Below are 25,839 nucleotides of genomic sequence, written 5' to 3'. Positions count from 1 at the left end.
CCCCAAAACACATTCCCCACCTTCTCCTGAGTACGGCAATACCAGATGTGTGACACTTTTTTGCAGCCTAGGTGGGCAAAGGGGCCCATATTCCAAAGAGCACCTTTCGGATTTCACAGGTCAATTTTTACAGAATTTGATTTCAAACTCCTTACCACACATTTGGGCCCCTAGAATGCCAGGGCAGTATAACTACCCCACAAGTGACCCCATTTTGGAAAGAAGACACCCCAAGGTATTCGCTGATGGGCATAGTGAGTTCATGGAAGTTTTTATTTTTTGTCACAAGTTAGTGGAATATGAGACTTTGTATGAAAAAAAAAAAAAAAAATCAGCATTTTCCACTAACTTGTGACAAAAAATAGAAAATTCTAGGAACTCGCCATGCCCCTCACGGAATACCTTGGGGTGTCTTCTTTCTAAAATGGGGTCACTTGTGTGGTAGTTATACTGCCCTGGCATTTTCCAGGGGCCCTAATGTGTGTTAGGTAGGTAAATGACCTGTGAAATCCTAAAGGTGCTCTTTGGAATATGGGCCCCTTTGCCCACCTAGGCTGCAAAAAAGTGTCACACATGTGGTATCGCCGTATTCAGGAGAAGTTGGGGAATGTGTTTTGGGGTGTCATTTTACATATACCCTTGCTGGGTGAGAGAAATATCTTGGCAAAAGACAACTTTTCCCATTTTTTTATACAAAGTTGGCATTTGACCAAGATATTTCTCTCACCCAGCATGGGTATATGTAAAATGACACCCCAAAACACATTCCCCAACTTCTCCTGAGTACGGCGATACCAGATGTGTGACACTTTTTTGCAGCCTAGATGCGCAAAGGTGCCCAAATTCCTTTTAGGAGGGCATTTTTAGACATTTGGATACCAGACTTCTTCTCACGCTTTGGGGCCCCTAGAATGCCAGGGCAGTATAAATACCCCACATGTGACCCCATTTTGGAAAGAAGACACCCCAAGGTAATCAATGAGGGGCATGGCGAGTTCATAGAAATTTTTTTTTTTTGGCACAAGTTAGCGGAAATTGATATTTTTTATTTTTTTCTCACAAAGTCTCCCGTTCCGCTAACTTGGGACAAAAATTTCAATCTTTCATGGACTCAATATGCCCCTCACGGAATACCTGGGGGTGTCTTCTTTCCGAAATGGGGTCACATGTGGGGTATTTATACTGCCCTGGCATTCTAGGGGCCCTAAAGCGTGAGAAGAAGTCTGGAATATACATGTCTAAAAAATTTTACGCATTTGGATTCCGTGAGGGGTATGGTGAGTTCATGTGAGATTTTATTTTTTGACACAAGTTAGTGGAATATGAGACTATGTAAGAAAAATAAATAAAAATTCCGCTAACTTGGGCCAAAAAAATGTCTGAATGGAGCCTTACAGAGGGTGATCAATGACAGGGGGGGTGATCAATGACAGGGGGGGTGATCAATGACAGGGGGGGTGATCAATGACAGGGGGGGTGATCAATGACAGGGGGGTGATCAGGGAGTCTATATGGGGTGATAACCACAGTCATTGATCACGCCCGTGTAAGGCTTCATTCAGACGTCCGTATGCGTTTTGCGGATCCGATCCATCTATCAGTGCATCCGTAAAAATCATGCGGACATCTGAATGGAGCTTTACAGGGGGGTAATCAATGACAGGGGGGTGATCAGGGAGTCTATATGGGGTGATCACCACAGTCATTGATCATGCCCCTGTAAGGCTTCATTCAGACGTCCGGATGCGTTTTGCGGATCCGATCCATCTATCAGTGGATCCGTAAAAATCATGCGGACGTCTGAATGGAGCTTTACAGGGGGGTAATCAATGACAGGGGGGTAATCAATGACAGGGGGGTGATCAGGGAGTCTATATGGGGTGATCACCACAGTCATTGATCATGCCCCTGTAAGGCTTCATTCAGACGTCCGGATGCGTTTTGCGGATCCGATCCATCTATCAGTGCATCCGTAAAAATCATGCGGACATCTGAATGGAGCTTTACAGGGGGGTGATCAATGACAGGGGTGTAATCAATGACAGGGGGGTGATCAGGGAGTCTATATGGGGTGATCACCACAGTCATTGATCATGCCCCTGTAAGGCTTCATTCAGACGTCCGGATGCGTTTTGCGGATCGGATCCATCTATCAGTGCATCCGTAAAAATCATGCGGACATCTGAATGGAGCTTTACAGGGGGGTGATCAGGGAGTCTATATGGGGTGATCACCACAGTCATTGATCATGCCCCTGTAAAGCTCCATTCAGACGTCCGGATGCGTTTTGCGGATCGGATCCATCTATCAGTGCATCCGTAAAAATCATGCGGACATCTGAATGGAGCTTTACAGGGGGGTGATCAGGGAGTCTATATGGGGTGATCACCACAGTCATTGATCATGCCCCTGTAAAGCTTCATTCAGACGTCCGGATGCGTTTTGCGGATCGGATCCATCTATCAGTGCATCCGTAAAAATCATGCGGACATCTGAATGGAGCTTTACAGGGGGGTGATCAGGGAGTCTATATGGGGTGATCACCACAGTCATTGATCATGCCCCTGTAAAGCTTCATTCAGACGTCCGGATGCGTTTTGCGGATCGGATCCATCTATCAGTGGATCCGTAAAAATCATGCGGACGTCTGAATGGAGCTTTACAGGGGGGTAATCAATGACAGGGGTGTAATCAATGACAGGGGGGTGATCAGGGAGTCTATATGGGGTGATCACCACAGTCATTGATCACGCCCCTGTAAGGCTTCATTCAGACGTCCGGATGCGTTTTGCGGATCCGATCCATCTATCAGTGGATCCGTAAAAATCATGCGGACGTCTGAATGGAGCTTTACAGGGGGTTGATCAATGACAGGGGGGTAATCAATGACAGGGGGGTGATCAGGGAGTCTATATGGGGTGATCAGGGGCTAATAAGGGGTTAATAAGTGACGGGGGGGGGGTGTAGTGTAGTGTAGTGGTGCTTGGTGGGACTTTACTGAGCTACCTGTGTCCTCTGGTGGTCGATCCAAACAAAGGGGACCACCAGAGGACCAGGTAGCAGGTATATTAGACGCTGTTATCAAAACAGCGTCTAATATACCTGTTAGGGTTAAAAAAAAACACATCTCCAGCCTACCAGCGAACGATCGCCGCTGGCAGGCTGGAGATCAACTCTCTTACCTTCCGTTCCTGTGAGCGCGCGCGCCTGTGTGCGCGCGTTCACAGGAAATCTCGCGTCTCGCGAGATGATGCGCCGGCGCGTCCAGGAGGAATGAATCAACCACCTCCAGGACGCGTCTGTGCGTACAGCGGTCCGGAGGTGGTTAAAGTACAGTATAAAGATATTGCAGGAGACTGAAGAGTTTGAAGAGAAACTGCAAGAGATTGGTTTGGAGTTTGCAACTGGCTCATCTGTGTTGTTTTTTCTGATCATTGCTTGAAAAGAGGTAAGGAATTTGGTCAGCTGTCTGCTATTGTGCGTTTGCTAATGAGCCTAGCTCACTAAGGTGTTACATTTGTTGCTGGGGGAGGAGTTTGGGAAGCAGCGTGTGTATATATAGAGACAGACTCATTAGCTGGCCTAATTCATTAGCTGCAAGTACTACCTTCAAGTACTACATTAAAGTACAGTATAGAGATATTGCAGTAGACTGAAGAGTTTGAAGAGAAACTGCAAGAGATTGGTTTGGAGTTTGCAACTGGCTCATCTGTGTTGTTTTTTCTGATCATTGCTTGAAAAGAGGTAAGGAATTTGGTCAGCTGTCTGCTATTGTGCGTTTGCTAATGAGCCTAGCTCACTAAGGTGTTACATTTGTTGCTGGGGGAGGAGTTTGGGAAGCAGCGTGTGTATATATAGAGACAGACTCATTAGCTGGCCTAATTCATTAGCTGCAAGTACTACCTTCAAGTACTACATTAAAGTACAGTATAGAGATATTGCAGGAGACTGAAGAGTTTGAAGAGAAACTGCAAGAGATTGGTTTGGAGTTTGCAACTGGCTCATCTGTGTTGTTTTTTCTGATCATTGCTTGAAAAGAGGTAAGGAATTTGGTCAGCTGTCTGCTATTGTGCGTTTGCTAATGAGCCTAGCTCACTAAGGTGTTACATTTGTTGCTGGGGGAGGAGTTTGGGAAGCAGCGTGTGTATATATAGAGACAGACTCATTAGCTGGCCTAATTCATTAGCTGCAAGTACTACCTTCAAGTACTACATTAAAGTACAGTATAGAGATATTGCAGGAGACTGAAGAGTTTGAAGAGAAACTGCAAGAGATTGGTTTGGAGTTTGCAACTGGCTCATCTGTGTTGTTTTTTCTGATCATTGCTTGAAAAGAGGTAAGGAATTTGGTCAGCTGTCTGCTATTGTGCGTTTGCTAATGAGCCTAGCTCACTAAGGTGTTACATTTGTTGCTGGGGGAGGAGTTTGGGAAGCAGCGTGTGTATATATAGAGACAGACTCATTAGCTGGCCTAATTCATTAGCTGCAAGTACTACCTTCAAGTACTACATTAAAGTACAGTATAGAGATATTGCAGGAGACTGAAGAGTTTGAAGAGAAACTGCAAGAGATTGGTTTGGAGTTTGCAACTGGCTCATCTGTGTTGTTTTTTCTGATCATTGCTTGAAAAGAGGTAAGGAATTTGGTCAGCTGTCTGCTATTGTGCGTTTGCTAATGAGCCTAGCTCACTAAGGTGTTACATTTGTTGCTGGGGGAGGAGTTTGGGAAGCAGCGTGTGTATATATAGAGACAGACTCATTAGCTGGCCTAATTCATTAGCTGCAAGTACTACCTTCAAGTACTACATTAAAGTACAGTATAGAGATATTGCAGGAGACTGAAGAGTTTGAAGAGAAACTGCAAGAGATTGGTTTGGAGTTTGCAACTGGCTCATCTGTGTTGTTTTTTCTGATCATTGCTTGAAAAGAGGTAAGGAATTTGGTCAGCTGTCTGCTATTGTGCGTTTGCTAATGAGCCTAGCTCACTAAGGTGTTACATTTGTTGCTGGGGGAGGAGTTTGGGAAGCAGCGTGTGTATATATAGAGACAGACTCATTAGCTGGCCTAATTCATTAGCTGCAAGTACTACCTTCAAGTACTACATTAAAGTACAGTATAGAGATATTGCAGTAGACTGAAGAGTTTGAAGAGAAACTGCAAGAGATTGGTTTGGAGTTTGCAACTGGCTCATCTGTGTTGTTTTTTCTGATCATTGCTTGAAAAGAGGTAAGGAATTTGGTCAGCTGTCTGCTATTGTGCGTTTGCTAATGAGCCTAGCTCACTAAGGTGTTACATTTGTTGCTGGGGGAGGAGTTTGGGAAGCAGCGTGTGTATATATAGAGACAGACTCATTAGCTGGCCTAATTCATTAGCTGCAAGTACTACCTTCAAGTACTACATTAAAGTACAGTATAGAGATATTGCAGGAGACTGAAGAGTTTGAAGAGAAACTGCAAGAGATTGGTTTGGAGTTTGCAACTGGCTCATCTGTGTTGTTTTTTCTGATCATTGCTTGAAAAGAGGTAAGGAATTTGGTCAGCTGTCTGCTATTGTGCGTTTGCTAATGAGCCTAGCTCACTAAGGTGTTACATTTGTTGCTGGGGGAGGAGTTTGGGAAGCAGCGTGTGTATATATAGAGACAGACTCATTAGCTGGCCTAATTCATTAGCTTCAAGTACTACCTTCAAGTACTACATTAAAGTACAGTATAGAGATATTGCAGGAGACTGAAGAGTTTGAAGAGAAACTGCAAGAGATTGGTTTGGAGTTTGCAACTGGCTCATCTGTGTTTTTTTTTCTGATCATTGCTTGAAAAGAGGTAAGGAATTTGGTCAGCTGTCTGCTATTGTGCGTTTGCTAATGAGCCTAGCTCACTAAGGTGTTACATTTGTTGCTGGGGGAGGAGTTTGGGAAGCAGCGTGTGTATATATAGAGACAGACTCATTAGCTGGCCTAATTCATTAGCTGCAAGTACTACCTTCAAGTACTACATTAAAGTACAGTATAGAGATATTGCAGGAGACTGAAGAGTTTGAAGAGAAACTGCAAGAGATTGGTTTGGAGTTTGCAACTGGCTCATCTGTGTTGTTTTTTCTGATCATTGCTTGAAAAGAGGTAAGGAATTTGGTCAGCTGTCTGCTATTGTGCGTTTGCTAATGAGCCTAGCTCACTAAGGTGTTACATTTGTTGCTGGGGGAGGAGTTTGGGAAGCAGCGTGTGTATATATAGAGACAGACTCATTAGCTGGCCTAATTCATTAGCTTCAAGTACTACCTTCAAGTACTACATTAAAGTACAGTATAGAGATATTGCAGGAGACTGAAGAGTTTGAAGAGAAACTGCAAGAGATTGGTTTGGAGTTTGCAACTGGCTCATCTGTGTTGTTTTTTCTGATCATTGCTTGAAAAGAGGTAAGGAATTTGGTCAGCTGTCTGCTATTGTGCGTTTGCTAATGAGCCTAGCTCACTAAGGTGTTACATTTGTTGCTGGGGGAGGAGTTTGGGAAGCAGCGTGTGTATATATAGAGACAGACTCATTAGCTGGCCTAATTCATTAGCTGCAAGTACTACCTTCAAGTACTACATTAAAGTACAGTATAGAGATATTGCAGGAGACTGAAGAGTTTGAAGAGAAACTGCAAGAGATTGGTTTGGAGTTTGCAACTGGCTCATCTGTGTTGTTTATTCTGATCATTGCTTGAAAAGAGGTAAGGAATTTGGTCAGCTGTCTGCTATTGTGCGTTTGCTAATGAGCCTAGCTCACTAAGGTGTTACATTTGTTGCTGGGGGAGGAGTTTGGGAAGCAGCGTGTGTATATATAGAGACAGACTCATTAGCTGGCCTAATTCATTAGCTGCAAGTACTACCTTCAAGTACTACATTAAATTACAGTATAAAGATATTGCAGGAGACTGAAGAGTTTGAAGAGAAACTGCAAGAGATTGGTTTGGAGTTTGCAACTGGCTCATCTGTGTTGTTTTTTCTGATCATTGCTTGAAAAGAGGTAAGGAATTTGGTCAGCTGTCTGCTATTGTGCGTTTGCTAATGAGCCTAGCTCACTAAGGTGTTACATTTGTTGCTGGGGGAGGAGTTTGGGAAGCAGCGTGTGTATATATAGAGACAGACTCATTAGCTGGCCTAATTCATTAGCTGCAAGTACTACCTTCAAGTACTACATTAAAGTACAGTATAGAGATATTGCAGGAGACTGAAGAGTTTGAAGAGAAACTGCAAGAGATTGGTTTGGAGTTTGCAACTGGCTCATCTGTGTTGTTTTTTCTGATCATTGCTTGAAAAGAGGTAAGGAATTTGGTCAGCTGTCTGCTATTGTGCGTTTGCTAATGAGCCTAGCTCACTAAGGTGTTACATTTGTTGCTGGGGGAGGAGTTTGGGAAGCAGCGTGTGTATATATAGAGACAGACTCATTAGCTGGCCTAATTCATTAGCTGCAAGTACTACCTTCAAGTACTACATTAAAGTACAGTATAGAGATATTGCAGGAGACTGAAGAGTTTGAAGAGAAACTGCAAGAGATTGGTTTGGAGTTTGCAACTGGCTCATCTGTGTTGTTTTTTTCTGATCATTGCTTGAAAAGAGGTAAGAAATTTGGTCAGCTGTCTGCTATTGTGCATTTGCTAATGAGCCTAGCTCACTAAGGTGTTACATTTGTTGCTGGGGGAGGAGTTTGTGAAGCAGCGTGTGTATATATAGAGACAGACTCATTAGCTGGCCTAATTCATTAGCTGCAAGTACTACCTTCAAGTACTACATTAAAGTACAGTATAGAGATATTGCAGGAGACTGAAGAGTTTGAAGAGAAACTGCAAGAGATTGGTTTGGAGTTTGCAACTGGCTCATCTGTGTTGTTTTTTTCTGATCATTGCTTGAAAAGAGGTAAGGAATTTGGTCAGCTGTCTGCTATTGTGCGTTTGCTAATGAGCCTAGCTCACTAAGGTGTTACATTTGTTGCTGGGGGAGGAGTTTGGGAAGCAGCGTGTGTATATATAGAGACAGACTCATTAGCTGGCCTAATTCATTAGCTGCAAGTACTACCTTCAAGTACTACATTAAAGTACAGTATAGAGATATTGCAGGAGACTGAAGAGTTTGAAGAGAAACTGCAAGAGATTGGTTTGGAGTTTGCAACTGGCTCATCTGTGTTGTTTTTTCTGATCATTGCTTGAAAAGAGGTAAGGAATTTGGTCAGCTGTCTGCTATTGTGCGTTTGCTAATGAGCCTAGCTCACTAAGGTGTTACATTTGTTGCTGGGGGAGGAGTTTGGGAAGCAGCGTGTGTATATATAGAGACAGACTCATTAGCTGGCCTAATTCATTAGCTGCAAGTACTACCTTCAAGTACTACATTAAAGTACAGTATAGAGATATTGCAGGAGACTGAAGAGTTTGAAGAGAAACTGCAAGAGATTGGTTTGGAGTTTGCAACTGGCTCATCTGTGTTGTTTTTTCTGATCATTGCTTGAAAAGAGGTAAGGAATTTGGTCAGCTGTCTGCTATTGTGCGTTTGCTAATGAGCCTAGCTCACTAAGGTGTTACATTTGTTGCTGGGGGAGGAGTTTGGGAAGCAGCGTGTGTATATATAGAGACAGACTCATTAGCTGGCCTAATTCATTAGCTGCAAGTACTACCTTCAAGTACTACATTAAAGTACAGTATAGAGATATTGCAGGAGACTGAAGAGTTTGAAGAGAAACTGCAAGAGATTGGTTTGGAGTTTGCAACTGGCTCATCTGTGTTGTTTTTTCTGATCATTGCTTGAAAAGAGGTAAGGAATTTGGTCAGCTGTCTGCTATTGTGCGTTTGCTAATGAGCCTAGCTCACTAAGGTGTTACATTTGTTGCTGGGGGAGGAGTTTGGGAAGCAGCGTGTGTATATATAGAGACAGACTCATTAGCTGGCCTAATTCATTAGCTGCAAGTACTACCTTCAAGTACTACATTAAAGTATAGTATAGAGATATTGCAGGAGACTGAAGAGTTTGAAGAGAAACTGCAAGAGATTGGTTTGGAGTTTGCAACTGGCTCATCTGTGTTTTTTTTTTCTGATCATTGCTTGAAAAGAGGTAAGGAATTTGGTCAGCTGTCTGCTATTGTGCGTTTGCTAATGAGCCTAGCTCACTAAGGTGTTACATTTGTTGCTGGGGGAGGAGTTTGGGAAGCAGCGTGTGTATATATAGAGACAGACTCATTAGCTGGCCTAATTCATTAGCTGCAAGTACTACCTTCAAGTACTACATTAAAGTACAGTATAGAGATATTGCAGGAGACTGAAGAGTTTGAAGAGAAACTGCAAGAGATTGGTTTGGAGTTTGCAACTGGCTCATCTGTGTTGTTTTTTCTGATCATTGCTTGAAAAGAGGTAAGGAATTTGGTCAGCTGTCTGCTATTGTGCGTTTGCTAATGAGCCTAGCTCACTAAGGTGTTACATTTGTTGCTGGGGGAGGAGTTTGGGAAGCAGCGTGTGTATATATAGAGACAGACTCATTAGCTGGCCTAATTCATTAGCTGCAAGTACTACCTTCAAGTACTACATTAAAGTACAGTATAGAGATATTGCAGGAGACTGAAGAGTTTGAAGAGAAACTGCAAGAGATTGGTTTGGAGTTTGCAACTGGCTCATCTGTGTTGTTTTTTCTGATCATTGCTTGAAAAGAGGTAAGGAATTTGGTCAGCTGTCTGCTATTGTGCGTTTGCTAATGAGCCTAGCTCACTAAGGTGTTACATTTGTTGCTGGGGGAGGAGTTTGGGAAGCAGCGTGTGTATATATAGAGACAGACTCATTAGCTGGCCTAATTCATTAGCTGCAAGTACTACCTTCAAGTACTACATTAAAGTACAGTATAGAGATATTGCAGTAGACTGAAGAGTTTGAAGAGAAACTGCAAGAGATTGGTTTGGAGTTTGCAACTGGCTCATCTGTGTTGTTTTTTCTGATCATTGCTTGAAAAGAGGTAAGGAATTTGGTCAGCTGTCTGCTATTGTGCGTTTGCTAATGAGCCTAGCTCACTAAGGTGTTACATTTGTTGCTGGGGGAGGAGTTTGGGAAGCAGCGTGTGTATATATAGAGACAGACTCATTAGCTGGCCTAATTCATTAGCTGCAAGTACTACCTTCAAGTACTACATTAAAGTACAGTATAGAGATATTGCAGGAGACTGAAGAGTTTGAAGAGAAACTGCAAGAGATTGGTTTGGAGTTTGCAACTGGCTCATCTGTGTTGTTTTTTCTGATCATTGCTTGAAAAGAGGTAAGGAATTTGGTCAGCTGTCTGCTATTGTGCGTTTGCTAATGAGCCTAGCTCACTAAGGTGTTACATTTGTTGCTGGGGGAGGAGTTTGGGAAGCAGCGTGTGTATATATAGAGACAGACTCATTAGCTGGCCTAATTCATTAGCTGCAAGTACTACCTTCAAGTACTACATTAAAGTATAGTATAGAGATATTGCAGGAGACTGAAGAGTTTGAAGAGAAACTGCAAGAGATTGGTTTGGAGTTTGCAACTGGCTCATCTGTGTTTTTTTTTTCTGATCATTGCTTGAAAAGAGGTAAGGAATTTGGTCAGCTGTCTGCTATTGTGCGTTTGCTAATGAGCCTAGCTCACTAAGGTGTTACATTTGTTGCTGGGGGAGGAGTTTGGGAAGCAGCGTGTGTATATATAGAGACAGACTCATTAGCTGGCCTAATTCATTAGCTGCAAGTACTACCTTCAAGTACTACATTAAAGTACAGTATAGAGATATTGCAGGAGACTGAAGAGTTTGAAGAGAAACTGCAAGAGATTGGTTTGGAGTTTGCAACTGGCTCATCTGTGTTGTTTTTTCTGATCATTGCTTGAAAAGAGGTAAGGAATTTGGTCAGCTGTCTGCTATTGTGCGTTTGCTAATGAGCCTAGCTCACTAAGGTGTTACATTTGTTGCTGGGGGAGGAGTTTGGGAAGCAGCGTGTGTATATATAGAGACAGACTCATTAGCTGGCCTAATTCATTAGCTGCAAGTACTACCTTCAAGTACTACATTAAAGTACAGTATAGAGATATTGCAGGAGACTGAAGAGTTTGAAGAGAAACTGCAAGAGATTGGTTTGGAGTTTGCAACTGGCTCATCTGTGTTGTTTTTTCTGATCATTGCTTGAAAAGAGGTAAGGAATTTGGTCAGCTGTCTGCTATTGTGCGTTTGCTAATGAGCCTAGCTCACTAAGGTGTTACATTTGTTGCTGGGGGAGGAGTTTGGGAAGCAGCGTGTGTATATATAGAGACAGACTCATTTGCTGGCCTAATTCATTAGCTGCAAGTACTACCTTCAAGTACTACATTAAAGTATAGTATAGAGATATTGCAGGAGACTGAAGAGTTTGAAGAGAAACTGCAAGAGATTGGTTTGGAGTTTGCAACTGGCTCATCTGTGTTTTTTTTTTCTGATCATTGCTTGAAAAGAGGTAAGGAATTTGGTCAGCTGTCTGCTATTGTGCGTTTGCTAATGAGCCTAGCTCACTAAGGTGTTACATTTGTTGCTGGGGGAGGAGTTTGGGAAGCAGCGTGTGTATATATAGAGACAGACTCATTAGCTGGCCTAATTCATTAGCTGCAAGTACTACCTTCAAGTACTACATTAAAGTACAGTATAGAGATATTGCAGGAGACTGAAGAGTTTGAAGAGAAACTGCAAGAGATTGGTTTGGAGTTTGCAACTGGCTCATCTGTGTTGTTTTTTCTGATCATTGCTTGAAAAGAGGTAAGGAATTTGGTCAGCTGTCTGCTATTGTGCGTTTGCTAATGAGCCTAGCTCACTAAGGTGTTACATTTGTTGCTGGGGGAGGAGTTTGGGAAGCAGCGTGTGTATATATAGAGACAGACTCATTAGCTGGCCTAATTCATTAGCTGCAAGTACTACCTTCAAGTACTACATTAAAGTACAGTATAGAGATATTGCAGGAGACTGAAGAGTTTGAAGAGAAACTGCAAGAGATTGGTTTGGAGTTTGCAACTGGCTCATCTGTGTTGTTTTTTCTGATCATTGCTTGAAAAGAGGTAAGGAATTTGGTCAGCTGTCTGCTATTGTGCGTTTGCTAATGAGCCTAGCTCACTAAGGTGTTACATTTGTTGCTGGGGGAGGAGTTTGGGAAGCAGCGTGTGTATATATAGAGACAGACTCATTAGCTGGCCTAATTCATTAGCTGCAAGTACTACCTTCAAGTACTACATTAAAGTACAGTATAGAGATATTGCAGGAGACTGAAGAGTTTGAAGAGAAACTGCAAGAGATTGGTTTGGAGTTTGCAACTGGCTCATCTGTGTTGTTTTTTTCTGATCATTGCTTGAAAAGAGGTAAGGAATTTGGTCAGCTGTCTGCTATTGTGCGTTTGCTAATGAGCCTAGCTCACTAAGGTGTTACATTTGTTGCTGGGGGAGGAGTTTGGGAAGCAGCGTGTGTATATATAGAGACAGACTCATTAGCTGGCCTAATTCATTAGCTGCAAGTACTACCTTCATGTACTACATTAAAGTACAGTATAGAGATATTGCAGGAGACTGAAGAGTTTGAAGAGAAACTGCAAGAGATTGGTTTGGAGTTTGCAACTGGCTCATCTGTGTTGTTTTTTCTGATCATTGCTTGAAAAGAGGTAAGGAATTTGGTCAGCTGTCTGCTATTGTGCGTTTGCTAATGAGCCTAGCTCACTAAGGTGTTACATTTGTTGCTGGGGGAGGAGTTTGGGAAGCAGCGTGTGTATATATAGAGACAGACTCATTAGCTGGCCTAATTCATTAGCTGCAAGTACTACCTTCAAGTACTACATTAAAGTACAGTATAGAGATATTGCAGGAGACTGAAGAGTTTGAAGAGAAACTGCAAGAGATTGGTTTGGAGTTTGCAACTGGCTCATCTGTGTTGTTTTTTCTGATCATTGCTTGAAAAGAGGTAAGGAATTTGGTCAGCTGTCTGCTATTGTGCGTTTGCTAATGGGCCTAGCTCACTAAGGTGTTACATTTGTTGCTGGGGGAGGAGTTTGGGAAGCAGCGTGTGTATATATAGAGACAGACTCATTAGCTGGCCTAATTCATTAGCTGCAAGTACTACCTTCAAGTACTACATTAAAGTACAGTATAGAGATATTGCAGGAGACTGAAGAGTTTGAAGAGAAACTGCAAGAGATTGGTTTGGAGTTTGCAACTGGCTCATCTGTGTTTTTTTTTTCTGATCATTGCTTGAAAAGAGGTAAGGAATTTGGTCAGCTGTCTGCTATTGTGCGTTTGCTAATGAGCCTAGCTCACTAAGGTGTTACATTTGTTGCTGGGGGAGGAGTTTGGGAAGCAGCGTGTGTATATATAGAGACAGACTCATTAGCTGGCCTAATTCATTAGCTGCAAGTACTACCTTCATGTACTACATTAAAGTACAGTATAGAGATATTGCAGGAGACTGAAGAGTTTGAAGAGAAACTGCAAGAGATTGGTTTGGAGTTTGCAACTGGCTCATCTGTGTTGTTTTTTCTGATCATTGCTTGAAAAGAGGTAAGGAATTTGGTCAGCTGTCTGCTATTGTGCGTTTGCTAATGAGCCTAGCTCACTAAGGTGTTACATTTGTTGCTGGGGGAGGAGTTTGGGAAGCAGCGTGTGTATATATAGAGACAGACTCATTAGCTGGCCTAATTCATTAGCTGCAAGTACTACCTTCAAGTACTACATTAAAGTACAGTATAGAGATATTGCAGGAGACTGAAGAGTTTGAAGAGAAACTGCAAGAGATTGGTTTGGAGTTTGCAACTGGCTCATCTGTGTTGTTTTTTCTGATCATTGCTTGAAAAGAGGTAAGGAATTTGGTCAGCTGTCTGCTATTGTGCGTTTGCTAATGAGCCTAGCTCACTAAGGTGTTACATTTGTTGCTGGGGGAGGAGTTTGGGAAGCAGCGTGTGTATATATAGAGACAGACTCATTAGCTGGCCTAATTCATTAGCTGCAAGTACTACCTTCAAGTACTACATTAAAGTACAGTATAGAGATATTGCAGGAGACTGAAGAGTTTGAAGAGAAACTGCAAGAGATTGGTTTGGAGTTTGCAACTGGCTCATCTGTGTTTTTTTTTTTCTGATCATTGCTTGAAAAGAGGTAAGGAATTTGGTCAGCTGTCTGCTATTGTGCGTTTGCTAATGAGCCTAGCTCACTAAGGTGTTACATTTGTTGCTGGGGGAGGAGTTTGGGAAGCAGCGTGTGTATATATAGAGACAGACTCATTAGCTGGCCTAATTCATTAGCTGCAAGTACTACCTTCAAGTACTACATTAAAGTACAGTATAGAGATATTGCAGGAGACTGAAGAGTTTGAAGAGAAACTGCAAGAGATTGGTTTGGAGTTTGCAACTGGCTCATCTGTGTTGTTTTTTCTGATCATTGCTTGAAAAGAGGTAAGGAATTTGGTCAGCTGTCTGCTATTGTGCGTTTGCTAATGAGCCTAGCTCACTAAGGTGTTACATTTGTTGCTGGGGGAGGAGTTTGGGAAGCAGCGTGTGTATATATAGAGACAGACTCATTAGCTGGCCTAATTCATTAGCTGCAAGTACTACCTTCATGTACTACATTAAAGTACAGTATAGAGATATTGCAGGAGACTGAAGAGTTTGAAGAGAAACTGCAAGAGATTGGTTTGGAGTTTGCAACTGGCTCATCTGTGTTTTTTTTTTCTGATCATTGCTTGAAAAGAGGTAAGGAATTTGGTCAGCTGTCTGCTATTGTGCGTTTGCTAATGAGCCTAGCTCACTAAGGTGTTACATTTGTTGCTGGGGGAGGAGTTTGGGAAGCAGCGTGTGTATATATAGAGACAGACTCATTAGCTGGCCTAATTCATTAGCTGCAAGTACTACCTTCAAGTACTACATTAAAGTACAGTATAGAGATATTGCAGGAGACTGAAGAGTTTGAAGAGAAACTGCAAGAGATTGGTTTGGAGTTTGCAACTGGCTCATCTGTGTTTTTTTTTTCTGATCATTGCTTGAAAAGAGGTAAGGAATTTGGTCAGCTGTCTGCTATTGTGCGTTTGCTAATGAGCCTAGCTCACTAAGGTGTTACATTTGTTGCTGGGGGAGGAGGTTGGGAAGCAGCGTGTGTATATATAGAGACAGACTCATTAGCTGGCCTAATTCATTAGCTGCAAGTACTACCTTCAAGTACTACATTAAAGTACAGTATAGAGATATTGCAGGAGACTGAAGAGTTTGAAGAGAAACTGCAAGAGATTGGTTTGGAGTTTGCAACTGGCTCATCTGTGTTGTTTTTTCTGATCATTGCTTGAAAAGAGGTAAGGAATTTGGTCAGCTGTCTGCTATTGTGCATTTGCTAATGAGCCTAGCTCACTAAGGTGTTACATTTGTTGCTGGGGGAGGAGTTTGGGAAGCAGCGTGTGTATATATAGAGACAGACTCATTAGCTGGCCTAATTCATTAGCTGCAAGTACTACCTTCAAGTACTACATTAAAGTACAGTATAGAGATATTGCAGGAGACTGAAGAGTTTGAAGAGAAACTGCAAGAGATTGGTTTGGAGTTTGCAACTGGCTCATCTGTGTTTTTTTTTTTCTGATCATTGCTTGAAAAGAGGTAAGGAATTTGGTCAGCTGTCTGCTATTGTGCGTTTGCTAATGAGCCTAGCTCACTAAGGTGTTACATTTGTTGCTGGGGGAGGAGTTTGGGAAGCAGCGTGTGTATATATAGAGACAGACTCATTAGCTGGCCTAATTCATTAGCTGCAAGTACTACCTTCAAGTACTACATTAAAGTACAGTATAGAGATATTGCAGGAGACTGAAGAGTTTGAAGAGAAACTGCAAGAGATTGGTTTGGAGTTTGCAACTGGCTCATCTGTGTTGTTTTTTCTGATCATTGCTTGAAAAGAGGTAAGGAATTTGGTCAGCTGTCTGCTATTGTGCGTTTGCTAATGAGCCTAGCTCACTAAGGTGTTACATTTGTTGCTGGGGGAGGAGTTTGGGAAGCAGCGTGTGTATATATAGAGACAGACTCATTAGCTGGCCTAATTCATTAGCTGCAAGTACTACCTTTATGTACTACATTAAAGTACAGTATAGAGATATTGCAGGAGACTGAAGAGTTTGAAGAGAAACTGCAAGAGATTGGTTTGGAGTTTGCAACTGGCTCATCTGTGTTTTTTTTTTCTGATCATTGCTTGAAAAGAGGTAAGGAATTTGGTCAGCTGTCTGCTATTGTGCGTTTGCTAATGAGCCTAGCTCACTAAGGTGTTACATTTGTTGCTGGGGGAGGAGTTTGGGAAGCAGCGTGTGTATATATAGAGACAGACTCATTAGCTGGCCTAATTCATTAGCTGCAAGTACTACCTTCAAGTACTACATTAAAGTACAGTATAGAGATATTGCAGGAGACTGAAGAGTTTGAAGAGAAACTGCAAGAGATTGGTTTGGAGTTTGCAACTGGCTCATCTGTGTTGTTTTTTTCTGATCATTGCTTGAAAAGAGGTAAGGAATTTGGTCAGCTGTCTGCTATTGTGCGTTTGCTAATGAGCCTAGCTCACTAAGGTGTTACATTTGTTGCTGGGGGAGGAGTTTGGGAAGCAGTGTGTGTATATATAGAGACAGACTCATTAGCTGGCCTAATTCATTAGCTGCAAGTACTACCTTCAAGTACTACATTAAAGTACAGTATAGAGATATTGCAGGAGACTGAAGAGTTTGAAGAGAAACTGCAAGAGATTGGTTTGGAGTTTGCAACTGGCTCATCTGTGTTTTTTTTTTTCTGATCATTGCTTGAAAAGAGGTAAGGAATTTGGTCAGCTGTCTGCTATTGTGCGTTTGCTAATGAGCCTAGCTCACTAAGGTGTTACATTTGTTGCTGGGGGAGGAGTTTGGGAAGCAGCGTGTGTATATATAGAGACAGACTCATTAGCTGGCCTAATTTATTAGCTGCAAGTACTACCTTCAAGTACTACATTAAAGTACAGTATAGAGATATTGCAGGAGATAGTCAGGAGGTAGGCTGGAAGGTGGAAACAATACTAAAAAAAAGGTAAGATTTGTTTGATTTAAATTTAATTTTTTATTTTTTTTCTCCTCTTTAAAATGGCAGACTTGGTTCAGTGCAGGAATTGTTGTGCTTTTTTTTCATGTTCCACTCTTTGGAAATTCGGATGCTGTCAGATCTGTAGACAGTTCTCCTTACTGCAGCAGGAAATTGCATTTTTGAAAGCTGAAATATTTAAATTATCTGTTAAACAAACTCCAGCTAGGACTGCTGCAATGCCACTGCCACAGAGGACCCCCAGAAATGGCAGATGGGTTACTGTAGGTTCTGGAAGTCTTAGAGTGGTGGATAGAAGACATGTCCCACAGTCGGTGGTTCTCCATAATTCATTTGCAGCACTCTCAGAATGTAAGGACAACATGGATATGGACTCAAGCACAGAGGGTGTGAAACCATCGACTCCTATGTCTAATGTATGCAACAAAAAGGATAAAGTGAAGTCTCAAAGGAAGCAGCTGTTGCTGGGTGATTCAATCATAAGAAGTGTGGAGCTTAAAGAAAATGGTTTTGTGAGATGTCTCCCTGGGGCTACTGCTAGAAGAGATAGAAGACGTATTATTAATATTGTTAAGCAAGCAAAGCAGGAAGGGGACGTGGATGTTCTTGTCCATCTAGGGACAAATGACCTGGCTTGCAATGAAGTGTCAGAGGTGAAAAAATCTTTTATCACACTTGGTAATGACGTACAGGATTTTGCATCCACCATTTCATTTTCTGAAGTTCTGCCTGTGCATAATGTTCAGAATGATAGGCAGAGGCGCATAAAGGAGTTCAACATATGGCTTGGTAAATGGTGTCAAGAGCAAGGATTTGGCTTTGTTTCTCATGATAGCTCTACTTGGAATAGAAAGGAACTGTACAAAAAAGATGGTTTGCATCTTTCTCTCAAAGGAACAAATGTACTTAGTGAACAACTCCAAGAATTTGCGGAAGAGTATTTAAACTAGGAAGGGGGGGCAAAAGAGTGAAAATAAAAGAGTCCAATTGCCCCCCGAAACAATGCCAGAACAGGTCAGAAGCACAGAGGTTAAGAAATGATAAGCTCAGAGTCCTGTCTACAAATGCTCGCAGTTTAGGTAAAAAAATCAATGAACTTGGGTCAATAATGGCATCTGAGAATGTAGATTTAGTGGCTGTTACGGAGACATGGTTTAATGAAAGAAATGACTGGGACATAACCATACCAGGGTACTCTTTATACAGAAGAGACAGAGAAGGCAAGAAAGGAGGAGGAGTGGCCCTGTATGTGAAAGATAGCATTAAATCTAACCTAATACAAGTTGGTGAGGCCAACATAGAGTCAGTTTGGGTTACGTTGCAGTTTGCTAACCATGCAGTAACTCGTGTAGGTGTGATATATAGACCACCTGGTCAAGTTAAAGAACTAGATGATCTACTAGTTGAAGAAATAGCTAAAATGACAATGAAAGGAGAAGTTATCATTATGGGAGATTTCAATCTTCCAGATATAAACTGGAAAACCAAAATAGCAAGTTCTACCAGGAGTACAGATATTCTAAATTCCCTACTGGGGTTATCTCTACAACAAGTGGTTGAGGAGCCAACTCGGAGGGAGGCCATTTTGGATTTGGTATTCACAAATGGGGATTCGGTATATGATGTCATTGTAGGCGAAACCTTGGGATCTAGTGATCACCAGTCAGTGTGGTTTAATATAAGAACTGTGAAAGAGTCCCACCACACAAAAACAAAAGTTTTAGATTTTAGAAAAACAGACTTTTCAAAAATGAAATTAGACATAAATGAGTCCTTATCAGACTGGAACGGATTACATGGAGTCCAGGAGAAATGGGACTACTTAAAAGGTGCATTATTGAAGGCAACAGAAAATTGCATTAGACTTGTCAGTAAAAGCAAAAAAAGGAAGAGACCACTGTGGTACTCAGCAGAAGTGGCCCAAATCATTAAAAATAAAAAGCAAGCATTTTGTAATTATAAAAAAAACCAGAGCAATGAAGATAAGGAAATCTACAAGATTAAGCAGAGAGAGGCCAAGCAAGTTATAAGAACTTCTAAAGCGCAGGCAGAAGAAAAACTAGCTCAGTCTATGAAAAAAGGGGATAAGACATTCTTCAGATATATAAATGAAAAAAGGAAATTAAAACAAGGAATAACTAAATTAAAAACAAAGGACGGAAGGTATGTAGAAGAGAATAAAGGGCTAGCCGACTGCCTTAATGAATACTTCTGTTCAGTTTTTACAAAAGAAAAAGGAGAAGGACCTCCACTAGAAAGGATGACTAATAAATCGTTTGATGCATGTATCTTTACAGAGGAAGATGTTCTAAGTTTGCTGTCTAAGGTGAAGACAAATAAGTCACAGGGGCCTGATGAGATACACCCAAAATTATTAAAAGAGCTTAGTGGTGAGCTGGCAAAACCGCTAACAGATATATTTAACCAATCATTAGTAACAGGAGTGGTCCCGGAAGATTGGAAATTGGGTAATGTCGTGCCCATTCACAAGAAAGGTAGTAGGGAGGAATCGAGCAACTATAGACCAGTGAGTCTGACATCAATAGTAGGCAAATTAATGGAAACCCTATTAAAGGATAGGATTGTGGAACATCTAAAATCCCATGGATTGCAAGATGAAAAACAACATGGGTTTACTTCAGGGAGATCATGTCAAACAAATCTTATAGATTTTTTTGACTGGGTGACTAAAATAATAGACGGTGGAGGTGCAGTAGACATCGCATATCTAGATTTTAGTAAGGCTTTTGACACTGTCCCACATAGAAGACTTATCAATAAACTGCAGTCATTGAGCATGGACTCCTATATTGTTGAGTGGATTAGGCAGTGGCTGAGTGACAGACAACAGAGGGTGGTAGTCAATGGAGAACATTCAAAACAAGGTCATGTTACCAGTGGGGTTCCACAGGGATCTGTACTGGGACCAATTTTGTTTAATATCTTCATAAGTGATATTGCAAAAGGCCTCGATGGTAAGGTTTGTCTTTTTGCTGATGACACAAAGATAGGTAGCAGGGTTGATGTTCCTGGAGGGAAACACCAAATGGAAAAGGATTTAGGAAAACTAGAAGAATGGTCAGAACTCTGGCAACTGAAATTTAATGTGGATAAGTGCAAGATAATGCACCTGGGGCGTAAAAACCCAAGGGCAGAATATAGAATATTTGACACAGTCCTGACCTCAGTATAGGAGGAAAGGGATTTAGGAGTAATTATTTCAGAAGACTTAAAGGTGGGAAGACAATGTAATAGAGCAGCACGAAATGCCAGCAGAATGCTTGGATGTATAGGGAGAGGTATAAGCAGTAGAAAGAGTGAAGTGCTTATGCCGCTGTACAGAACACTGGTGAGACCTCACTTGGAGTATTGTGCGCAGTACTGGAGGCCATATCTCCAGAAGGATATAGATACTCTAGAGAGAGTTCAGAGAAGAGCTACTAAACTAGTACATGGATTGCAGGATAAAACTTACCAGGAAAGGTTAAAGGACCTTAATATGTATAGCTTGGAAGAAAGAAGAGACAGAGGGGATATGATAGAAACTTTTAAATACATAAAGGGAATCAACTCGGTAAAGGAGGAGAGCATATTTATAAGAAGAAAAACTACCACAAGAGGACACAGTTTTAAATTAGAGGGGCAAAGGTTTAAAAGTAATATAAGGAAGTATTACTTTACTGAGAGAGTAGTGGATGCATGGAATAGCCTTCCTGCAGAAGTGGTAGCTGCAAATACAGTGAAGGGGTTTAAGCATGCATGGGATAGGCATAAGGCTATCCTTCATATAAGATAGGGCCAAGTGCTATTCATAGTATTCAGTATATTGGGCAGACTAGATGGGCCAAATGGTTCTTATCTGCCGACACATTCTATGTTTCTATGTTTCTATCAGCTTGAATCAATCAGCTCATTCTTCTCTGACCTCTAGCATCCACAAGGCATTTTTGCCCACAGGACTGCCGCATACTGGATGTTTTTCCCTTTTCACACCATTCTTAGTAAACCCTAGAAATGGTTGTGCGTGAAAATCCCAGTAACTGAGCAGATTGTGAAATACTCAGACCGGCCCGTCTGGCACCAACAACCATGCCACGCTCAAAATTGCTTAAATCACCTTTCTTTCCCATTCTGACATTCAGTTTGGAGTTCAGGAGATTGTCTTGACCAGGACCACCCCCCTAAATGCATTGAAGCAACTGCCATGTGATTGGTTGACTAGATAATTGCATTAATGAGAAATAGAACAGGTGTTCCTAATAATTCTTTAGGTGAGTGTATATTGCCACTATGGGGGGAAGCATTATATATTGGAACTAGTGGGTGGCACTACAGGGGGACATTAGAGCCACTGGGAGCATTATGGTTATATTATTACTACTAGAGTACTGTAGGGGCATTATTAATATTTGACGCAATATGGAGGGCATTGCTACTAATGGGGGCTATCTTAGGGAGTATTATCACTACTGCAGGCACCATTGCTAATGAGGGCAGTCTAGGTGTATAGTATAGTGTTTGTGGACATGGGGGGGAACAGACACAGGTATTGGGGGGTAGCTTCAAGAGGTTCTCCGGGTTTTTTCATATTGATGACCAATCCTTAGGATAGGTAATCAATATTAGATCGGCGGGGGTCTGACACCCGGCACTCCCGAAGATTAGCTGTTTGGGGTGCCATTTCCCTTCTCTCTTCCTGCTCTGCTGCTGTATGTCTATGGGACAGCAGCAGTGAACAGCACGCGCCGTCTCCTCAAACAGATGATCGGCGAGGGTGTCGGATGTCGGACTGTGTTTTTAGCACATTATTACAAGATGTGGGCCCCCTTTTTGGATTTTGCCCAGGGCCACATTTTGTCTACAACCGGCCCTGCCCTCTCTATATTCAGTGCCCCCTCCCAGGGGAGCACATTCTTTTTTCCCAGCACACACTACTGAAGATAGTCAAGAGAATCTACCTGAGTTGTGTGAGAACAGTCAGCTTTTGGATTGCAGTGAGGAGGAGGCTCAGGAAGAGACAAGGGGCCCCATTCATAGATGTGTTGATGGTGGTAGTAGTGGCACCTGAAGCCATGGTGGTGAAAGTATGGACAGTGGTAGTAAAAGTGGAACTTGGGGGAAATTCAGAGCAGAGAATCAGGAGGGGGCCAAAGAGCCCATGATAACATATCACAGTCTCATAAAAGAGACAGGGAGGGTGAAGACTATGACAATGATTGTGTGTTGGACAAGACTTGAGAGCCAGATCAGGTTACTGAGGAGGAGGTAACATCAGAGCAGGAGGGTGCTATCAGCGACAGCAATAAAGAACAGAGGCAACATACAGTAAGAACCTCCCAAAAGACTGCCAAGGCTAGATCTGCATCTATTATTTTCAGCTCAATTACACTGTGGGTGCAGGCTGAAAATGTGCCGGACCTAAGCCAAGCTCGGCTGTCGCTAGCTCTGTACAGTGTGTTTTTTGTCTTTGTTTTAAAAACGTAGCATGTTGTGGTTCTTTGTTTGTCCTGTTGACAGGACTATGTTTTCCGTTATGTTTAACGTAAATAAACAGAACCGTTATTTGGCCCCATAGACATTTATTAGGACGGAGTAAAACGTAATGCCTCTTAAAGGCTTCCGTTTTGCATTCCGTTCTAGAATTCTGTTATATTCTGTTATAACTCTATTATAATGGAACCTATAATAGAGTTCAATAATGCCAATGTGAACCCGCCCTTACTTCATATACAATGATATACCATTTTGTTAGAATATGGTTGATATGTGATTTACTATGAACTCTATCTCTAACTTTACTCTAAGCAGCTGTTAGATGTCAGTGAGGAAATGGTGAATGTATATGCACTATTGTGGCTGAGACCCTGTGAGACCATGGTGGGTGTGTATAATGTTGACATCATGGGCATATTATGATGGCATATTGACACTCTGGGAGAGTCACATATTCTGGGTAGGATGATGGGCTTTGCAGAGATTGCACTGAAGTCAAGGGAAAACACCCTAAAATGAATAAGCATGGTGCCATCTATTGAGCAATTTTATTATCACAGTTATCACAGATAATATGTGGGGTGATGCAAGGGCGTAGCTATAGGGGGTACAGAGGTAGCAGTCACTACCAGGCCCAGGAGCCTGAGGGGGCTGAAAGCCCTTGTGCCGCAAAAAAAGACACCGGTATTATAGAAATTACATGCTGGTCAAGTTAGACCTCTGGCTGGAGGGAAGGGGTTAGGTGAAGAATTTAGGTGCGGGGGGGGTGCCATTTCAATTTTTGCTTCAGGCTACACGAAGGCTATGTGCTTCCCTGCCCCTACTAAGAAAGCACTGAGGGAAGGGGGGCCCAAGCTGAACCCTTGCACCACAGCCTTTAGCTATGCCCCAGGGGTGATGCAATACTTTTTGGGTCAGATAATTTAAAAAGCATAAGAGTATAGTGAGCTCTTGGAAGATATCCCATTGGAAGGTATTTTGGTTTGTGGTGAAGCACACATGTATGAAAACATAAATAGGACTGGCATGGCAGACATTTTGTCAGTAGGAGGCAAACAATGAAAGAGTGAGCTGGTGACTGCTGCTGGAGACAGATATAGTGTTTATTATTGTAATAACTAGTAGAGGTGGTTGTTTCTAAGGGTACCACACCTCACACCTCAGAGATTAGTTAGGGAAATAGAAGCTGAACACTGCCGATGATTTGGAGCCAGAGACATGGGATGTATCCTTAAAGCAGCCAGGGCAGATAGAAGAGACAGGCCTGTAACAGAGAGCAGCCTGTTAGGAATATAGTGTGAGATACTCAATGCAATATTGCATTTCTCGAGGCAGAGATACCACAATGGAAATGTGAGCACAGCGGCTGTGATGTCAGATACCGTAGCCTGGGAGCTCCAGTTAGTGACTGTACAGATTTTGAGGCACTGTGCAATGTTGAAATGAATCTGTGGTGATAATTGCAGATAAAGCCATTTACATAGCTGCCCATCAGAGTACACCATAGCCAGAGTGTTAGAGATGGGAGCAATCCAAGCCAGGGGGAGAGTCAGTTGTTACCAAATATTCTTGGTTCACATCAAGTTTTTTCCCTACGTTTAGTGTATACGTTGGGGAAAAAAAGGGATGCAAATGAGCAGTACACTCATCTTTTCCATCCTGGAGAATCCAAGAATCTAGTAAAAAAAATGTATAGGTTACCTATACATTTACATACATTGTATACGTTAAACGTAAGACAAAAACATGATGTAAACCCTGACTTAAAGGGGCAGTGCCATAGTTGTCCGTTGCCACTTAAAGAGACAGTGCAACAAATTATTATGTTGCCTGTATCTAAGCCTGTGCCCTCAATGAGAGACTGTAGCCACTAAGGCTGGGTTCAAATATGCGTTGTATTTTCCGTAGTACCGTTCCGTTATAACAGGAGTTTTTTCCGTCTCACATAATGGAAGAAGACAAAGCCATTTTGTGTGCCCATAGAGCTCTATTAGGATGGATCAAAACGGAATGTCTCTAAAGGGTCCATTTTGCATTCCCTCCTTAAATGATATTATATTCTGTTATAACAGAACGGTATAACGGAATATACAATGCATATGTGAACCCACCCTTAGCCTGTTGCTTGTCAAAGACTGTTGTAACCGTGAGCTTGTTATCCCACATGAGCCAGGTAAAAACTGCCTTGTTTAATCTACAACTGTGTTCTTTCTCATTCCTTCTACCATTCTAGAGTGGGGAACCACGCATATCAGTCAGGATTAAAAAGATTCTCCTTTTTTGCAAGGGGTCTGACTACAACACAACCACCCCTTACATGCGGATCAATAGTCTTGAGTCCAGTGTATTCATGAGACTGACTATGCCATTTCCCTTCCTGTTCACAATGATTGATGGCTGTCTGCAAATATATTTCTGCCCGTCGATCAATTACAGCTAGGTAGTTTTCTCAAAGCATTGGCTAAATCAATATTTGTTCATATAGTCCAGATAGTAAAGTGTGATTAATCACTCCAGAGTATGTTTCCACTGTCCTAGAATGCAGCAGTTGCAGGCTTTACACCACTCCAGCAGAAACCTGGCATTGTGCATGGTGACTCTTGAGTGTGTGACTACTCAACTATGGTATCAGATTTTATAATGCTCAAGACACACAGGGGGAGGTTTACCATTTCCTGTACGCCTGTAAGTTGGCGTTAAAAAGTTTCCGATGCGACTTTTATTTTTATTTTTTCATCTCCCCTTTTTCACCGTCTTTGCCACTTTTCTAAAAGGGGGCATGGAAATGGTGGGGAAGGGGCATGGCCAGTCGCAACAACAAATGTATATTCATTTACACCAGTTTTTTGATGAAAATGAAGACAGAAATCTACGGCAGATCTGAGCTGTCATAGATTTCTGGTTCGGAGCAAAGGCTGCAGGAGGATGCGCCTAATTTATGACGAGGCGTACCCATCGTCATAAATTAGTCACATCTTCTGGCAGCGCAGGGTATATAAAGACAGGTGCAGAAAGTCTTGATAAACCTAACCCCACAGTTTCTATTAGTGATAATCGAGCATGCTTGGCCGAACACCTGTTCGGCTCGAGCATCTCGATGCTCGGCACATGGCGATACTCGGTCGAGTACCGCATGTGCTCGAGCACCATGCCAGGTGTCAGACCCCCTGCGCTACATCTCCTGTGTAAAGTGTGCGCATCCCAAAAATATCTGTGACATCCAGTGTACTTTTTCAATAGATGGTGTCCGCTGCGGATAGTGAGATTAGCTGCACCACATCTCCAGTGTAAAGTGTGCGC

Source organism: Bufo bufo, chromosome 2 (assembly GCF_905171765.1).
Source record: "Bufo bufo chromosome 2, aBufBuf1.1, whole genome shotgun sequence".
In the NCBI taxonomy this organism is placed as follows: domain Eukaryota; kingdom Metazoa; phylum Chordata; class Amphibia; order Anura; family Bufonidae; genus Bufo; species Bufo bufo.
This window is presented reverse-complemented; position numbering follows the sequence as displayed.